Below are 19364 nucleotides of genomic sequence, written 5' to 3' on the forward strand. Positions count from 1 at the left end.
TTTTTTTTTTTTTTTTTTTTTTTTTTGCTTCGAGATGGAATCTTGCTCTGTTGCTAAGCTGGAGTGCAGTGGCGTGATCTCAGCTCACTGCAACCTCCGCCTCCTAGGTTCAAGCGATTCCCCTGCCTCAGCCTCCCGAGTAGCTGGGACTACAGGCGTGTGCCACCATGCTTGGCTAAGTTTTTTATTTTAGTAGAGACTGTTGGCCAGGATGGTCTCGATCTCCTGACCTCGTGATCCGCCCGCCTCAGCCTCCCAAAGTGCTGGGATTACAGGCGTGATCCACCACGCTCGGTCCCACCAATCCATTTTAAACCTCTGCCTTCTAGAAATGTAAGAGAATAAATCTGTGTTGTTTGTGCTTATTTGTTGAAGCAGCAATAGAAACGAATATACTAAATATTCAAGAGAAAGAAACTATCTGAAGGTTGCCAATAGAAAGCAGTGGTGAAGCCCACAGTCTCTGAAGCTAGGTTACCTGGGTTCAGATCCCTTCCCTGCCACACCCAGGCTGGGTAACAATGGTTGAGTTATTAAAGTATCTCTCTGAGCTTTACTGTTTCCATTTATAGAATCAGGATGATACAGTAACTGCCTTGCAATGTTGTGGTGAAATAATGAGATCTAATTGTATAAAGAGCTCAGCGCAGTGCCTGGCACATAGTAGGTGCTCAGCACATCTCAGCACGGAGGTTAGGCATGGAGGAGCTGGGGCACATTCCTCACTCATTTTCTTGGGAAAGAGCAGGAGTGATTGGGATAACCAGGCTAATCTCAGCCATGCCGTTGCTATATGTCACTGGGCACATAATTCATCCTTCTGACATTTATTCCTTAACTTACACAGCAAATTATACATCCTGCAAGGATTATTTCCATGGATACAATGCATCTGCATCTAAGCAGCTGTAAATATGCTATAAAATGTTTTTCATGAGCAAGAAGCAAGAGGCAGGATACATGCCAGAGAACTGGGAGCAGTTCATTCTCCCTTCCTCCTCCTCCTGCTCCTCCTCCTAACCCTCCCCCAACCCCCCATCACTTCTGCATTGTTCTATGGATTGCATAAAACTTCTAGGAGAAGGAGAAAGACAGGAATGGCACTCTAGACAGGAGCAAGAACAACGAGAAAGTTCATGGGGTGGTGAGGAGGAGTGGACTTTGTGATGGGCTTGAAAATAAACTGTAAAGACCAGCCGGGCGCAGTGGCTCACACCTGTAATCCCTGCACTTTGGGAGGCTGAGGTGGGTGAATCACCTGAGGTCAGGAGTTTGAGAACAGCCTGGCCAACATGGTGAAACCCCATCTCTACAAAAAATCCAAAAAAATTAGCCGGGGGTGGCGGCGCTCGTCTGTAATCCCAGCCACTCCAGAGGCTGGAGCAGAAGAATCACTTGAACCCGGGAGGTGGAGGTTGCAGTGAGCTGAGATCGCCTCAGTGTACTCCAGCCTGAGCAACAAGAGCAAGACTCCATCTCAAAAATAAATAAATAAATAAGTAAATAAAATAAAATGAAAAATGAGCTCCAAAGACCTAACAGAGAAAGGGAATTCTATAAAGTAGCCTGCCTCTCTCTGTCCTGCCCCCACTCCTTTTTTTTTTTTTTAGATAGAGCCTTGCTCTGTCGCCCAGGCTGGAGTGCAATGGCCCCATCTCACACACTGCAACCTCTGCTTCCCAGGTTCAAGTGATTCTCCTGCCCAGCCTCCCGAGTAGCTGCGATTACAGGCACACGCTACCACACTCAGCTAATTTTTTAGTAGAGACAGGGTTTCACCATGTTGGCCAGGCTGATCTTGAACTCCTGACCTCAGGTGATCCACCTGCCTTGGCCTCCCAAAGTGCTGGGATTACAGGAGTAAGCCATCGTGCCTGGCCCATGTCCCTCCCTCCTTCTATCTCACACACACACACACACACACACACACACACACACACACACACACACGGAGCCCTGTCTCTAGATATTTATTTATTTATTTAATTTTTTGAGGCAGAGTCTCTCTGTGTCACCCAGGCTGGAGTGCAATGGCATGATCTCGGCTCATTGTGACCTCCACCTCCTGGGTCCAAGTGATTCTCCTGCCTCAGCCTCCCGAGTAGCTGGGATTACAGGTGTGAACTACCATGCCCGGCTAATTTTTGTATTATTAGTAGAGACAGAGTTTCACCATGTTGACCAGGCTGGTCTCGAACTTCTGACCTCAGGTGATCCACTCACCTCGGCCTCCCAAGTACTGGGATTACAGGCATGAGCCACCACACCTGGTTCTTTTTTTTTTTTTTTTTTTTTTAAGACAGAGTCTCTCCCTCTGTCGCCAGGCTGGAGTGCAGTCGCGCTCTCTCGGCTGACTGCAACCTCCAGCTTCCGGGTTCAAGCAATTCTCTGCCTGAGCCTCCCAAGTAGCTGGGATTACAGGCGCCCATCACCACGCCCGGCTAATTTTTTGTATTTTTAGTAGAGACGGGGTTTCACCATCTCGGCCAGGCTGATCTTGAACTCCTGACCTCGTGATCCACTTGCCTATGCCTCCCAAAGTGCCGGGATTACAGGCATGAGCCACCATGCCCGGCCTCTTTTTTTTTTTAATTTACTTATTCAGGCCGGGCGCAGTGGCTCACGCCTGTAATCTCAGCACTTTGGGAGGCCAACGAAGGCAGATCATGAGGTCAGGAGATCGAGACCATCCTGGCTAACATGGTGAAACCCTGTCTCTACTAAAAATACAAAAAAATTAGCCAGGTGTGCTGGTGGGCGCCTGTAGTCCCAGCTACTCGGGAGGCTGAGGCAGGAGAATGGCTTGAACCCAGGAGGCGGAGCTTGCAGTGAGCTGAGATTACACCACTGCACTCCAGCCTGGGGGACAGAGCAAGACTCTGTCTCAAAAAAAAAAAAAAAAGCTACCCCATAAGTCACATGAAGTCCCACTTGGAGAAATAAAAGTAAATAAAGCCGAGATTTAAAACAGGAAAAAAGCTGGGATTTGAGCCTTAAGCACATTCTCTGCTGCACCAGCTCCCCAGGTGGGCGACTGGAAATGTGGACCCACCCAGTGAAGGACAATGGTGACATCAGCCCAGGAAAGAGCTGGAATTCAGTGTGGGCCTCAGAAAAGATTCTTGCTTCTCTCTGCTGGGAATTGACCCAATTGCTCTAATTCATTGTCTTCTCAAACTCTAGAACGGTGGCTCTCAAATGTAAATGTGGACCAGAACCACCCAGAGAAATTGTTAAGCCATGGATTGCTAGGATCAGCCCTTAGAGTTTCTGATTCAGTAGGTCTGGGGTGAGGCCCAGGAATTTTGGGATACTGATGCTGCTTGGGTGGGGAGTGCACTTTGAGAACCCCTGGTCTAGAATGTAGGGTTTGCAGAATTCAGCATGGTGCCTGGCAGTCATCATAAATCCAACCATCACTGGGTCCTCAATTATGACTGGGTATAACTCCTCTCACTGACAATTCCTAACTGCCCACGGTCTGCCAGGGTCTTTGCCCAACACTAGGGACCCTGCTGCTCAGCATATAAAGGAAAAGGAGGGGGAAGGTCTGTCTTGGGGAAAACCAGAGTCTCATGGGGAGAGCCGTCAGCAAGGGAACCCCGACAGTACAAGCCCAGCTTAGACAGTGGAGCCTGACCTTGCTTGAGGGCAACTGGGGTGCAGATGGCCAAAGTCGGGGGATGATGGGGAATGAGCAGTGGGAGAGATGAAGATCATACAAAAAGCAATAAGCAATTCCTTGGTCACTTGTATTTCCACGCACATTAGTTATCTATTGTATAAACAAATTACCCAAAACTTAGTGGCTTTTTTTTTTTTTTTTTTTTTTTTTTTGAGACAGAGTCTTGCTCTGTCGCCCAGGCTGGAGTGCAGTGGCGTGATCTCGGCTCACTGCAACCTCCACCTCCTGGGTTCAAGCAATTCTCCTGCCTCAGCCTCCTGAGTAGCTGAGATTACAGGCACCTGCCACCACGCCCAGCTAATTTTTTTGTATTTTTAGTAGAGACGGGGTTTCACCATGTTGGTCAGGCTGGTCTTGAACCCCTGACCTCGTGATCCACCCGCCTCGGCCTCCCAAAGTGCTGGGATTATAGGCATGAGCCACCGTGCCCGGCCAACTTAGTGGCTTAAAACAATAAATATGTATTGTCTCACAGAGTTTCCATGGATCGCAAATCCAGGAGCAGATTAGGGCTGCAGTCACCTGAAGTCTCTACCCAGCCTGAAGGATCATCTTTGTTTAGGCAGTTTATTCTTTTTAGAGACAAAGTCTCACTGTGCTCAGTCTGGACTGCAGTGACACAATTGTAGCTCACTGCAGCCTCAAACTCCAGGACTCAAGTTAATCCTCCCCCATAAGCCTCCTGAGTAGCTAGGACTCCAGGCACACACCACCACACCCAGCTAATTTAACAAATTTCTTGTAGAGATGGAGTCATGCCATGTTGCTCAGGCTGGTCTCAAATTTCTAGCTTCAAGGGATTATCCCACCTTGACCTCCCAAAGGTCTGGTTTCGTTTAGTGGAAGATGGTGTTTAGAAACACAGATCCGACTACTAAGTGTGCTCATTACTACTGGGGTGTGGGTGTGAGTGTGTACACATTTACACTGACTGTTTTATATATTTATATGGAAAAACACATTCATATTAATTATTCCCATTCCAAAAAACTCCCCAGGATTCATTCTAGCATTTCCTCCTTCCATAATTGGACTTTTTTTTCTCTCTGAAAATAAGAAACTTGTGCTGGGCGTGGTGGCTCATGCCTGTAATCCCAGCACTTTGGGAGGGTGAGGCAGGCAGATCACAAGGTCAGGAGATCAAGACCAGCTAACACAGTGAAACCCCATCTCTACTAAAATTACAAAAAAAAAAAAAAAATTAGCTGGGCATGGTGGCGGGCACCTGTAGTCCCAGCAACTCAGGAGGCCGAGGCAGGAGAATGGCGTGAACTCGGGAGGCGGAGCTTGCAATGAGCTGAGATCGTGCCACTACACTCTAGCCTGGGCAACAGAGTGAGACTTTGTCTCAAAAAAAAAAAAAAGAAAGAAAGAAAGAAAGAAACTTGGATCCCAGAAATCCTCCATATATTGACTCATTTTCTCCATCACCCTGTGTGCAGCAAATCTCCTGAACTACTGGGCCACTGGATCTCCCAGGCACCCTGACAATATGAGCACCAGCTCCCTGCCAGGTTGCTGCCCCACCCTGTCCCAGGGACTTCCACAGAGGGCACACAAAATATATGTTCTCCATATTTAGTTCCATTTGGCTTAATGATTCTTTATGTAGTATTTTTGAACTGTGTTCCTAAGCAATATTGGCCATGGTGTTTGTTTCTTTCTCTCCTCTCTGGTATTTTTTTTTTTTTTTTTTTTTTTTTTTTTTTGTTTGGGTTTTGTCCCCCCGGCTGGAGTGCGGTGGCGCAATCTCGGCTCACTGCAAGCTCCGTAGCTAGGACTACAGGCGCCCGCCACCATGCCCGGCTAATTTTTTTTGTATTTTTAGTAGAGACGGGGTTTCACCCTGGTCTCGATCTCCTGACCTCGTGATCCGCCCGCCTCGGCCTCCCAAAGTGCTGGGATTACAAGCGTGAGCCACCGCGCCTGGCTCCTCTCTGGTATTGTACTAAGCTGAATCTAGCCTCACTAAATGAGATGGGGGCTGGGTGAGGTGGCTCACACCTATAATCCCAGCACTTTGGGAAGCTAAGGTGGGTGAGTCACATGAGCCCAGAAGTTGGAGACCAGCCTTACCAACATGGTGAAGCCCCATCTCTACTACAAATACAAAAATTAGCCAGATGTGGTGGCATACGCCTGTAATCCCAGCTACTTGGGAGACTAAAGCAGGAGAATTGCTTGATCCCAGAAGGCAGAGGTTGCAGTGAGCCAAGATCACGCCACTGCACTCCAGCCTGGGTGACAGAGTGACACTCAGTCTCAAAAGAAAAACCAAGGAGATGAGGAGTGAAATGGTTTGACTTTGTGTCCCCATCCAAATCTCATCTCAAATTGTAATCCCCACATGTGAAGGGAAAGACTTGTAATCCCCACGTGTCAGAGGAGGGGGAAATTGGATCATGGCTGTGGCTTCCCCCATGCTGTTCGCAGGAGATCTGATGGTTTTCTAGGTGTTTGACGGTTGCTCCTTCACACACGCTCTCTCTCGCCTTCTGCCACGTAGGATGTGTCTGCTTCCCCTTCTGCCATGATTGTAAGTTTCCTGAGACCTCCCAAGCCATGTGGAACTGTGAGTCAACTAAATCTCTTTCCTTTATAAATTACCCAGTCTCAGGGAAGTTCTTTTTTTTTTGTTTGTTTGAGACGGAATTTCGCTCTGTTGCCCAGGCTGGAGTGCAATGGCGTGATCTTGGCTCACTGCAATCTCCACCTCCTGGGTTCAAGTGATTCTCCTGCCTTAGCCTCCCGAGTAGCTGGGATTACAGGCATGTGCCACCATGTCTGGCTAATTTTGTATTTTTAGTACAGACAGGTTTTCTCCATGTTGATCAGGCTGGTCTCAAACTCCCGACCTCAGGTGATCTGCTCACCTCAGCCTCCCAAAGTGTTAGCATTACAGGCTTGAGCCACTGCTCCCGGACAGAGAAGTTCTTTATAGTAGTGTGAAAACAGACTAGCACAGGGAGTTTTCCCTCATTTTTTATTCTCTGGAACGTTATAAGGATTATCTGTTTTTTATTTGCTAGGACTTTCTTGCAAAATCACAGAGGTTTTGTAGAGTCTATTGGCTGCATGTGAAACTACTGACTCAGTATAATGAACGCAGGTGTACTGCAGTCCTCAAAAGTGATTTTGGTAGGTTGTGTTTTCCCAGAAAATTGTCATTTTCTTCTAAATTTTCAAATTCATTGGTATATAGCTGCTTCAAAGTGTTCTCTTATCTCTGTGTATTTACTTTTCAGAGACAGGATGGCCCTCTGTCGCCCACACTGGAGTGCAGTGGCATGATCACAGCTCACTGCAGCCTCAAACTCCTAGTCTCAAGTGATCCTCCTGCCTCAGCCTCCCAAGTAGCTGGGATTAGAGGCATGTGCCAGTGTGCTTGGCTTGTCCTTTTATTTTTTAATCTCTACCATGTCTGTAGTGCTTCTGTTTTCATTCATAAAATGTATACATTTTCTTTTTTTCCATAAATAATATCATCAGAGTCTTAGTTATTTGTCTTTATTTTCAAAGAGCCAACTTCTGGTTTTGTTGATACTCTGAGTGCATTCTAATTAATTTCTACTATTATTTTTATCATTCTCTTTCATTTTCTTTGGATTTGCTCTGGTGTCCTTTTCTAATTTGTTGCGTTGAACCTTTAACTCATTATTTTTTAGTCTTTCTTCCTGATCATATGTGTGCGTTTATTTAAGGCCACATATTTTCTCTTAGGTACAACCTTACCTGCCTCCCACACATTTAACCAGGTAGGGCTTTCATTGTCCTTCAGTTCTAGGTATTTTCCCATTTACATCATGATTTCCTCTTTGATCGTGACTTATTTAGAGGCTTGTCTTTAAACTTCCAAATGTATAGAATGTTTTTGGATTCTTGATAGAGCTTTACATAAAAACATAATAAAGTTTGAATCACAAGAACAAATTGAACTATATGCAGCTGGCAAAACTCAGTTATACATTTTAAAACATTTTACCGCAAAGAAAATGTTGGCCGGGCGCAGTGCTCACGCTTGTAATCCAAGCACTTTGGGAGGCCGAGGCGGGCGGATCACCTGAAGTCAGGAGTTCGACACCAGCCTGGCCAACATAGTGAAACCCCGTCTCTACTAAAAATACAAAAATTAGCTGGGCATGGTGGTGCACCTGTAATCCTAGCTACTTGGGAGGCTGAGGGGGGAAAATCGCTTGAACCTGGGAGGCACAGGTTGCAGTGAGCTGAGATCACGCCATTGCACTCCAGCCTGGGCAACAGAGCAAGATTCTGTCTCAAACAAAACAAAACCAAAAAAAAGGAAACCTTTCAGATGTGTGCAGAAGGTGCATTTTGTTATGGTTTATAGGTTGTGGGGTGTCAGTAACTAAAGTATGAATGTGTAGATCCTACAAAGATCTTCAACTGGACTTGAGGGATTGGAAATAAGTCTAAGGCAGACATGAGTTACTGTGGGAGATAAAAGATGACCCCTGGTTCCAAAGAACCTAGAGACAACGTGGACTGGAAAGAAAACAGCTACGTTCATCATCCTTTATCCCCTCACTTCTCCATCCATGGAGCACTGCTTTCCCAGGTCCAGCCTGCCTTCTGCGAAAGGATTCCTCTTGTTTCACATGCCCAGGCCTAGTTAGAAATGCTCCCGAGGCAGTGTCCACAGGGGTTGGGGCGCAGGGACTGGATGCCAGGTAGTCCCGCAGTCAGACACTCGGGAGGGCCGGCCGGTGGTCGGAGTGGGTTTGTGGACCTGCATCTGCTGGGGATCCAGGCCTAGGTAGCCTCTCGGCAATGTTTCCCCCCAACCCACCCACCTTGTTCTTTTTGACGCTCTCAGGGGCTCCTGGAGTGGACTTTTTGTTCCGAATTGAATGGTGGGTGTTGCCAGCATCCTTCAGGGCTGGGGTATTTCCAGCAAGGGATGCCCCGACTCCTCTTCCCACGGGTGTACTGTGGATGGAGAAGACACAGTCCAGGAGCAGTCAGGTCTCTTCCCCTCACACTGGAGCCACTGGGCCTTCCCTCCTCCGTTTCTACGGCAGGGAGGGGTGGGAGCAGCTGTGGGATGGGGGTGGCCACACCAAATAACTGTAGTTGTAACAATAATATAAATGAAACAAAATTAGGCAAGGCTGTGTTCAAAGAGAGACGGAAAAGACCTTTATTTGGGCCCTAACCGTGCCAAGGTTCTGAAGCAGGAGCTTCGGCTGCTTGAATAAACCCCGTGGGTGCCCAGTGCCCACTGTCCTGAATCCTTCATTTCCTTTGCCAAAAAGTAATGCATGAGGGTCGTTGGTTCTCTCTAGAACACAGAGAAGTAAACTCTGAAGTCGGCCCTCCTAAAGCTCTGTCCTTTCTCACACCCTTTATTAACCCTCCTGAGAAGCTCAAAGGTTCTCGCAATGCCACATGGGACCAACTGTGAGTGCAGGGTCTGGAGGCCAGTGGAGACAGGGCAAGTCCTCACCCCCCCTCCCAGCCTTGCGCATGTCACATCACCTCCCTGAGCCTCAGAGTCCTCATTTGCAAAATGGAAATAAACCTCCCTGCAAGGCTGCTGGAATGATGAAATGAGGTAAGGTTATAAAATACATACCTCTGTGGTCACCCTATGAAAATGAGCTCTTTAGTCAGAAGAAGCTCTTTGGACAGATGGCCGCGACCTCAGACACACAGTTCTCCAGTAGGGAGCAGCTACTGAAAATTGCTGAGTGACCCCGGGCCGGGCCCCACCTCTTTCAGGATCTCAGCTTCCTCTCCTGTAAAGCAAAAAAGTGTTGGGCAAGATCTTCACTAAATGCCTGAAATTCTGTACACCTGGGACATGGTCTGGAGCACACAGCCCCGCTCACAGGCTCTCTGGATGCCTGTTGATCAGCAGGAAGAAGGAGCTGGGCTTCCAAAGCGCCATGGCTTCTGTCCTCACTGGCCGTTGCTGAATCTCATTCTGGGGTGCCTGCCTGGCACCTCCAGCCCCAACACTGTCCAGCCTTCCGCTGGAGCTAGAGCCTTGGGCTCGCTGCTGACCTGGGGAGTGGAAGTCCTGCATTTTGAACAGAGCCTTGAGAAGTCTTGATTTCTTTCTTCTATTATTATTATTTTTTTGAGACGGGGTTTCGCTCTTGTTGCCCAGGCTGGAGTACAATGGCACACTTTCAGCTCACCACAACCTCCGCCCCCCGGGTTCAAGTGATTCTCCTGCCACAGCCTCCCAAGTAGCTGGGACTACAGGCATGCACCACTATGCCCAGCTAATTTTGTGTTTTTAGTTGACATGGGGCTTCTCCATGTTGGTCAGGCTGGTCTCAAACTCCCGACCGGTGATCTGCCTGCCTTGGCCTCCCAGAGTGCTGGGATTATAGGCGTGAGCCACCGTGCCCGGCCCGAGCAATCTTGCTTTCTACCTTCTTTTCTCTGAGCCTCAGTTTCTTCCTCCCTAAGATAAGGTGGTTAGACATTTACTTATTATAATTTTTTTTTTTTTTAAATAGAGGTGGAGGTCTCACCACGATGCCCAGACTGGTCTCAAACTCCTGGCCTCAAGCAATCCTCTCCCAAAGTGCTGGGATTACAAGTGTGAGCCACTGTACTCAGCCCCTATTTTTGTTTGTTTGTTTGTTTGTTTGAAATGGAGTCTCACTCTGTCGCCAGGCTGGAGTGCAGTGGTGCGATCTCGGCTCACTGCAACCTCCACCCCCTGGGTTCACGCCATTCTCCTGCCTCAGCCTCCCAAGTAGCTGGGATTGCAGGTGCCCGCCACCACACCCGGCTAATTTTTTGTATTTTTAGTAGAGACAGGGTTTCACCGTGTTAGCCAGGATGGTCTTGATCTCCTGACCTTGTGATTCACCCACCTCGGCCTCCCAAAGTGCTGAGATTACAGGCCTGACCCACTGCACCCGGCCTACAGCCGCCATTTCTTACTGGGTCTTCACTGTAGAGATGAGTGTGTTGCTGTCCCCATGAGTTGTACACAGAACCTGAATCCTCTTTGGTCATATGGCTGGGAGTGCAGGAACCGGGACTTGAACTCGGACCTGTAGACCCTGGACTTTGGTGGGAGGAGAGACCTGGGTCCAAATCCTGTCTCCACAAGTACATGGAGCCCTGGGAAAGCAAGATGGGAGATGTGCAGTCCTTAGGTTTGGCCACACGATGGCAAGCTGACCCCAGGCATGTGCTCCTAGGCCTTGCCATTAAAGAGGCACAAATGTGTGTTGACTCCCCAGCCCATACCTTATTTTCTCTCTCCAGTCCTGAATCTGGTTTTGCAGGGATTGCAATGATCTTTAAAAAAACAAAATAAAATAAAATAAGATCAGGGATTATGTTAAAGTCTCCTGGGACTTCTCATCATATTGAGAATAAAATCAACAAGTCCAGGTAAGACCTGGCCCCTGCACACCCTTCCTCCTCCACGTTCTTCCATCCTGCAGGCAGCCTGCCTGCTCTGGGACAACTGTGGGTGAGCAATGGCTCAGCTGGCTCAACTGATAAATTTGGAGGTTGGGCCCTGAGTGGTCCAGGGATTCTCCCATCCTGCCATCCTATAGTTCCACGATTTGGAGACTGAGAGTCTTGTGTATGCTGACAAAATTAACCACTCGAGGCCAATAACATGAAACTCGAAGCTCTGGTTTGAGAGTGATTTCATTCGTTCATTCATTTATTCATCAAAGTCTTTTTTTTTTTTTTTTTTTTTTTGAGACTGAGTTTTGCTCTCATCGCCCAGGCTGGAGTGCAATGGCGCGATCTTGGCTCACTGCAACCACCACCTCCTGGGTTCAAGCAATTCTCCTGTCTCAGCCTCCCAAGTAGCTGGGACTACAGGCATGCCCCACCATGCCCAGCTAATTTTTTTTTTTTTTTGAGACAGAGTTTTGCTCTTGTTGCCCAGGCTGGAGTGCAATGGCGCAATCTCGGCTTACAGCAACCTCCGCCTCCCAGGTTCAAGCGATTCTCCTGCCTCAGCGTCCCAAGTAGCTGGGATTACAGGCGTGTGCCACCACGCCTGGCTAATTTTGTATTTTTAGTGGAGATGGGATTTCTCCATGTTAAGTCAGGCTGGTCTCGAACTCCCGACCTCAGGTGATCTGCCCACCTCAGCCTCCTAAAGTGTTGGGATTACATGTGTGAGCCACCCCGCCTGGCCTAATTTTTGCATTTTTAGTAGAGATGGGGTTTCACTGTGTTGGCCAGGCTGGTCTTGAACTCCTGACCTCAGGTGATTCACCTGCCTCAGCCTCCCAAAGTTCTGGGATTACAGGCGTGAGCCACCACGCCCAGCCATTTATTCATCAAATATTGATCTAGCTCCTCCTCTGTGCCCAGCACTTGGGATATCATTAATAGTGGTGCAGAAAGATGTCAAGAGGAGGTCACAGCCACACTCCAGCTCCAGCCGTGACCTCAGGCCACCCCAAATAACTGTAGTGATAACAATAATATAAATGAAACAAAATTAGGCAAGTCTGTGTTCAAACTTCAGGAGATGGATTATGATTTAATTTGTGAAAGGCAGAAGTCAATTCTGTAATCTATCATTGGAATAACTGACCACTCATAGAAGAAGGAGGAGGAGGAAGAAGGAGTGGTAGCAGTAGGAGGAGGAGGAGGAGGAGGGCAAGGGGAAGGGGAAGGGAGGAGGAGGACGAGGCCAGGTGTGAGCCACCACCCAGCACTTTGAGAGGCTGAGGTGGGCGGATCACTTGAGGTCTGGGGGTGGCACTGGAGGTGGGAGAGGCAGGGAGGGGCTGGCTGGGAAGGGCTGTGTAAACCGAGTTAAGGAGGTTAGCTTCACCTGAAGAGCAATAGGGAGCAAAGGACTGGCTTGATTTGATTTTTATTCTAGAAAGATCTCAATGGCAGCAGCGTGAAAAATGGGGGCTGTCGATCACTTAGGAGGCTGTCACAGTGTCCAGGCAGGAGCTGATGGTGGCCTGGCCTAGGGTGGCAATGTGAGGATGAAAAAAGTGAGGTCTGTGGAGGGGAGGGTTTAGGGAGGAGGAGGAGGGAATCAAGCTTGGCAGCCAGGCACCAGGTGGAAGGGTGGCACCAGTGCCGGCTCCAAGGGAGACTGGGAGCAAACCAGTGTGGAAGGCCCTGGACAGTCTGATTTAGGAAACACTAAGTGTGGAATGCCCAAGAGACAGAACAGGGGTATCCAGCAGGCCACAGACATGTGAGTTGACAGCAAGACCAGAGATGCAATACCGGAGTCTCAGCTTCCAGATTATGTTAAAAACCTTGGCCACAGATGAGATCATCCCATGAGAGTGTAGCTAGAGGGGGACCCAGGGCCGAGCCATGCTGAAAGCCAACATTCAGAGAACAGAAAGAGGAAAAGTCGGAAATGAAGACTGAGAAGAGGTGGCCAGGGAGGAGGTGGCCAGGGAGGAGGAGGGAAAGCCATGAGCGTGTTCCAGGAGAGGAGGGAGGAGGGCGTCCTGGGTCAGAGGAAGGAGGCAGGATGGTCAGAGGGAGGAGGCAGGAGGGTCAGAGGGAGGAGGTGGGAAAGCCATGAGCGTGCCCCAGGAGGGGAGGGAGGGGAGCGCCCTGGGTCAGCTGCGTCAAGTGCAGCTGGGAAGACCCATCCCGCGAGGACATGGAAGTGCCCGTTGTACTGTGCACGGGGTATTCCTGGTGACCTTGACAAGAGTGAATCTGCGCCAGGTGCAGTGGCATACACCTGTAATCCCAGCACTTTGGGAGGCCGAGGCGGGCAGATCACAAGGTCAAGAGATCGAGACCATCCTGGCTAACACAGTGAAACCCCATCTCTACTAAAAATACAAAAAATTAGCCGGGCGAGGTGGCGGGTGCCTGTAGTCCCAGCTACTCGGGAGGCTGAGGCCGGAGAACAGAGTGAACCCAGGGGACGGAGTCTGCAGTGAGCTGAGATCGTGCCATTGCACTCCGGCCTGGGTGACAGAGCAAGACTCCATCTTAACAACAACAACAAGAAAAAGTGAATCTGAGAGGAGAGGAGGGATGGTAGGTGCCAAAGCCAGCTGGAAGTGGGCTGGAGAATGGATGGGAATTGAGGAAAGGAGGCAGGGGTTGCTGAGAAGTTTGTCTCTGAGGAAAAGCAGGAAAAAAGGGTGGAGGGGGTGGTCGGAGGAGTTTCTGTTTTTGTTTTAATCTAGAAGCAGGTCTGTACGCTGCTGAGTCGCAAGGGAGACGGAGAGACGGATGAGTCAGGAGCGGGAGAGGATCATTACAGACTTGAAGTCCTTGAGAAGGTCAAAAGGGGTGGGATGAGGGCGCCCGTGGAGGACTGGCCTTGTGCGAAAGCAGGTGTGCTGTTTCTTCACAAGGGAGGAGAAACCAAGGGGAGAAGAGAACACAAAGGGAAGAGAAGGCTGGGCTGGCTACGTGCCTGCACCCTTGGGCCCTGGAACTGGGGGAAAGCCTCTTGGCATGATGTGGCTTGTCTCTGAAGTCTGAAGCAACTCGCCCAAGAGGTGAGTTGATTTGGCCCAAGAATGGAGACCCAGCCCAATGCAAATGCCATAGTTCACCTGCTCCAATGTTGGCAGCCTTTGGCCCACCTCCCTGAGAAGGCTGCACACAGGGGGTTCCACCCAGCCAGAGGGAGGCCAAACAGGGCCCTGGAGAAAAGGTTGTTACCAAGGGCATTCTTTAGCAATCCTTCAGGTCTTGTCGCTGCAGACAGGAGATGAGAAATTGACAAAGGGCCTTAATCCTCCCTTCATCCTGCCCACTGCCAACCATGAGCAAACTGCCTGTCTTACTTATTGAGTTACTTAAGAAAAGGTGTCAACTGACCTTGGGCATTTAAAGAAGAAAGGGAGGGAGGAATGGGGGCAGGGAGGACAGCAAGAGGAGCAAAGGAAGAAGATTCCTTAATGTCAAGATGTCTTAAGGGGAGAAGCTTCTGGAGTGACTTGTCCCACCCATCCACACACAGCCAAGCTTTGCAGCAGACGGAGGCACTGGCAGCTGCTCCCTGGCATGGGACCACAGGCTTACCTAGGCTCAGCTTGGAGATGCATCAGTAATCAAATCCTGGTGCAGTGCCTGCCTGAGCTCTGCTCTAAGTCGGCAGTAACCATCACACGTTCCCCGTATTGAGCACCAAGAATCAGGTGCTTCAAATGCTCCTCAACAACTTCGCAGTTACCGTCATTCTGCGGCGAGAAAACCAAGGCTCTGAGAAGGCCGGTGCCTAAGCTTGCCCAGCTAGTGAGAGGCAAACCCCGAATCTGAGCCCCTCTGAAGCAGAGGGAGGCAGGTTTGCAGAGTGGTTATGTGACTCTCTGCGACCAGGCTGCCTGGGTTTGAAGCCTTGACACTTGCTGGTGTGTGATATTAGAAAGGCCACTGTGTCCTCACCTGTGAAATGGGGGTGTTAAAAGGACCTGCCCCACGCGGTTGTTAGGAGGTTGAAATGAGTTCATACTAATCAAATTCACAGAAAATATCACAAGTGCTATGTTGCATTTGGCTGTTATTATTGGGAGGGTATTTCTCTACCTCCCAATCTCCATCAGCACCCCCATATCAAGCCACGCCAGATAAGCATAGAATCTAAATAGAAAACGTATGCTTTCTAGTCGGGCGTGGTGGCTCACACCTGTAATCCTAGCACTTTGGGAGGCTGAGGGAGGCGGATTACTTGAGGTCCGGAGTTCACAACCAGCCTGGCCAACGTGGTGAAACCCCATCTCTACTAAAAATACAAAAATTAGCTACACATGGTGGTGGGTGCCTGTAATTCCAGCTACTCAGGAGGCTGAGGCAGGAGAATCGCTTGAACTCAGGAGGCAGAAGTTTCAGTGAGCTGAGATTGCACCGCTGCCCTCCAGTCTGGGTGACAGGGCAAGACTCCATCTCAATAAATAAATACATAAATAAATGTATGCTTTCTAAGAAGACATGGTTTTAAGACAAATTCCCAACAGTACAAGTAGGTTGCCACCCTTAATCCATAGAATTTCTAGAACAGTCTATTTGTATTCTCTTTGCTTTATTGGCTTCCAGCCTTCTATCCAGTCAATACTGCAAGATCCATTGAAATAATTTCTTTTTTTTTTTTTTTTCTGAGACAAGGTCTCGCTCTGTTGCCAGGCTGGAGTGCAGTGGCATGATCATGGCTCACTGCAGCCTCAACCAGGCTCAAGCAATCCTCCTGTCTCAGCCTTCCAAATAGTTGGCACTAAGGCATGCCACTATGCTTGGCTATTTTTTGTATTTTTTGTAGAGATGGTGGGGGGTCTTACTATGGTGCCCAGGCTGGGCATCTTCTGAGCTCAAGATATCTACCTGCCTTGGCCTCCCAAAGTGCTGGGATTATGGGCATGAGCCACTGCGCCTGGCCCAGCTGTTCTTTTAATTGTCTTTTTCTTTTTTTACCCCATAAGTTCTGCCCTCTTTTCTCTCCACTTTTCAAATACATCGTGGAGATCATTTCAGTGCAGAGGCATCAGCCTCGTTCGCTCTTTCTTTCCCTCTTTTTTTTTTTTTTTTGACAGAGTCTCACTGTGTCACCTCAGGCTGGAATGCAATGGTATGATCTCGGCTCACTGCACCCTTTACCTTCCAGGTTTAAGTAATTCTCATGCCTCAGCCTCCCGAGTAGCTGGGATTACAGATATGCATCACAACGTCCGGCTAATTTTTGTATTTTTATTAGAGATGAGGTTTCACCATGTTGGCCCGGCTGATCTGGAACCCCTGAACCTCAGGTGATCTGCCCACCTTGGCCTCCCAGAGTGCTGGGATTACAGGTGTGAGCCACCACGCCCAGCCAGCCTGGTTCTTTCTTAAAGGGGCATCCTATTGCCCCATTGACTGGAGGCTTTGCAGCTTATTGCACAATCTCTAGTTGGTGGAATTTAGGTGGTTTCCCACCTTTTGCTATTACAAATAGCATTGTAATTAATATCCTTCTAAGTAGAGCATCTCAGGCTTTGGGGGAACTGTCTTTAGGACAAATTCCTATCAGTAGAACTGTCTGGCAATGAGTTTTTGTAATGGGAATTTTGCTTTGTATTGTATTTTGCTTTGTAATGGGAATACAGTGGAGGCCAACTTTGAGCACACCCATCTCTGCTAAGTCTCTGGTTTCAGTCACTCAGCAAAACTGCTATTAACAGACGTAAAATAGGCACTTGCCATGTGCAAAGCATGGTCCCAGCCTTCTGGGCAGAATATCAGGACAAATGGAATGAGATATGAATAAGCAATACGGCTCAAGAAAGGTACCAAGCTCACTAATAGCCTCCATTTTATTCATCTAGCAGCCACACACAGGTCACCTTCTTATTCTTAATTTCTCAGCAGCCTTTGAAATTGTGGAGCAGTGCCTCTTTGAAACAATAACGTCACTTGGTTTCTTGGATCTTTCGATTGTTTACCTTTGTTAGTTCTTCATCTGCCCAACTCTCCTAAATATTAGTACTCCTCAAAAGTCCTTTTCACAAAGTTTTTATGAGTATCAGGTGAGATAATGAAAGAAAGTAAGATTCCATATAGGTGTGAGCAAATTTCTAGAAATGTCAGAACATTTTCCTCTTTATCTCATTGCCCACAATTGCATTCTGTTAAATTAAAGTAAATTCAGGCCGGGTGCAGTGGCTGACGCCTGTAATCCCAGCACTTTGGGAGGTTGAGGTCAGGAGTTTGAGACCAGCCTGACCAACATGGTGAAACCCTGTCTCTACTAAAAATACAAAAATTAGCTAGGCGTGGTGGCACACGCCTGTATCCCCGGCTACGTGGGAGGCTGACACAGGAGAATTGCTTGAACCAGGGAGGCGGAGGTTGTGGCGAGCCATGATCGTGCCATTGCACTCCAGCCTGGACAACAAGAGTGAAACTCTGTCTCAAAAAAATAAATAAATAAAAAAGTAAACAAAAGTGTGTGGCGGTTCCCTCTTCACTATCTCTTTCTCCTGCTGCCATTGTGAAGAAGGTGCTTGCTTCCCCTTCACCTTCTGCTGATTGTCAGTTTCCCGAGGCCTCACAGTCATGCTTCCCATTAACTCTGCAGAATTGTGAGTTAGTTAAATTAATTTTCTTCATAAATTACTCAGTCTCAAGTAGTTCTTTATAGCAGTGTGAGAACAAACTAACACAGAAAATTGATACCAGGAGTGGGGTTTTACCATGTTGGTCAGGCTGGTCTCAAACACCTGACCCTCAAGTTATCCACCCATCTTGGCCTCTCAGAGTGCTGGGATTACAGGTGTGAGCCACTGCTCCCGGCCTCCATTAGAGACTTCAATATAAAGTGAGCTGGGGAAAATTTCTCCCTAGAAGCAGATGGTGTTCTAGACCTGGATGGCTTTTCCAAGATCAAAGCTTCTCTGCCATCAGGAAAGCCTTATTCCCTCCCTCCCTCCCTCCTTCCTTCCTTCCTTCCCTCCTTCCTTCCTTCCTTCCCTCCTTCTCTCTCTCTTTCTTTCTTTCTTTCTTTTTTTTTGACAGAGTTTCACTTTTGGTTGCCCACGCTGGAGTGCAATGGTGTGATCTCAGCTCACCGCAACCTCCACCTCCCGGGTTCAAGCAATTCTCCTGCCTCAGCCTCCCAAGTAGCTGGAATTACAGGCATGCACCACCATGCTCAGCTAATTTTTTTAGTAGACAGGGGGTTTCTCCATGTTGGTCAGGCTGGTCTCGAACTCCCCCCGAACTCAGGTGATCCATCCACCTCGGCCTCCCAAGGTGCTGGGATTACAGGCATGAGCCACCACACCCAGCATTCTTTTTCTTTTCTTTCTCATTTTTTGCTGTCTTAATCCTTTCCTTTACTCTCCAGGAAAATCCATGGGACCATAGTTTATGAATGGCCTTAGCTAAGATTTATGCTTTAGCAAAAACCTGAGCAATTATGCGGTTTATGAAGACAAGTTAGTTTCCTCCAGGAAAGATTCCAGTGAGGTTTCTGGAGGCTCACTCTTGGCAGTTGTGGGGCACTAGTAGTATAGAATTTAACACTCATCTGTAAATTGGGGAAACATCTTGGACCTTGCAGTCAGCCAGACCTCCCCGCTGTTCAGAGGGGTAGAAGCCACTTTCTAAAAGGTGGGTGATAATACATGTGTTCAACAAAAACACCTAGCAGAGCATCCTGCTTTAGATCTCCTTCTGTCTCAAGTTGGAGCCTTGTATATGGTTTTTAAGAAAACGGAATGTTGTATCTATTTTTCTTTTGATTTTCCTACTACAGAAAGCTTAATTAAAAAGGTGGCTGAAGGCCGGGCACAGTGGCTTACGCCTGTAATCCCAGCACTTTGGGAGGGTGAGTGGGCGGCTCATGACGTCAGGAGTTCAAGACCAGCCTGACCAACATGGTGAAACCGTCTCTACTAAAAATACAAAAATTATCTGGGCATGGTGGTGTGCACCTGTAATCCCAGCTACTCAAGAGGCTGAGGCAGGATAATTGCTTGAACCCCAGAGGCAGAGGTTGCAGTGAGCTGAGATTGCACATTCCAGCCTGGGTGACAGAGTGAGACTCTGTTCACCGCCCCCCGACTCCAAAAAAAAAAAAAAAGGTGGCTGATACTGTTGTTTCTTTAGATACTGCTACCAAATACACTAAGAAAGTTTCTCAAGACATGGCCGAGTGCAGTGGCTCATGCCTGTAATCCCAGCACCTTGGGAGGCCGAGTTGGGAGGATCACTTAAGACCAGGAGTTCGAGACCAGCCTGGCCA

General features: G+C 48.4%; 1 long non-coding RNA gene across 1 annotated transcript in view; it reads right to left on the reverse strand.

Annotated features, from left to right (window-relative positions):
* The window catches only part of LOC116460859 (uncharacterized), a 19705-nt gene extending 8737 nt beyond the window's left edge, over positions 1 to 10968 (reverse strand). Inside the window, exons 1-4 of the long non-coding RNA XR_004245938.1 lie at positions 10919 to 10968; positions 10582 to 10789; positions 9279 to 9441; positions 8497 to 8632 (exon numbers count right to left, since the gene is read on the reverse strand). This is a non-coding gene — a long non-coding RNA (uncharacterized LOC116460859). The remainder of the gene's footprint in view (positions 1 to 8496; positions 8633 to 9278; positions 9442 to 10581; positions 10790 to 10918) is intronic.
* Positions 10969 to 19364: the final 8396 nt, after the last annotated feature.

This window comes from Hylobates moloch, unplaced genomic scaffold, assembly GCF_009828535.3.
Source record: "Hylobates moloch isolate HMO894 unplaced genomic scaffold, HMol_V3 SCAFFOLD_21, whole genome shotgun sequence".
In the NCBI taxonomy this organism is placed as follows: Eukaryota; Metazoa; Chordata; class Mammalia; order Primates; family Hylobatidae; genus Hylobates; species Hylobates moloch.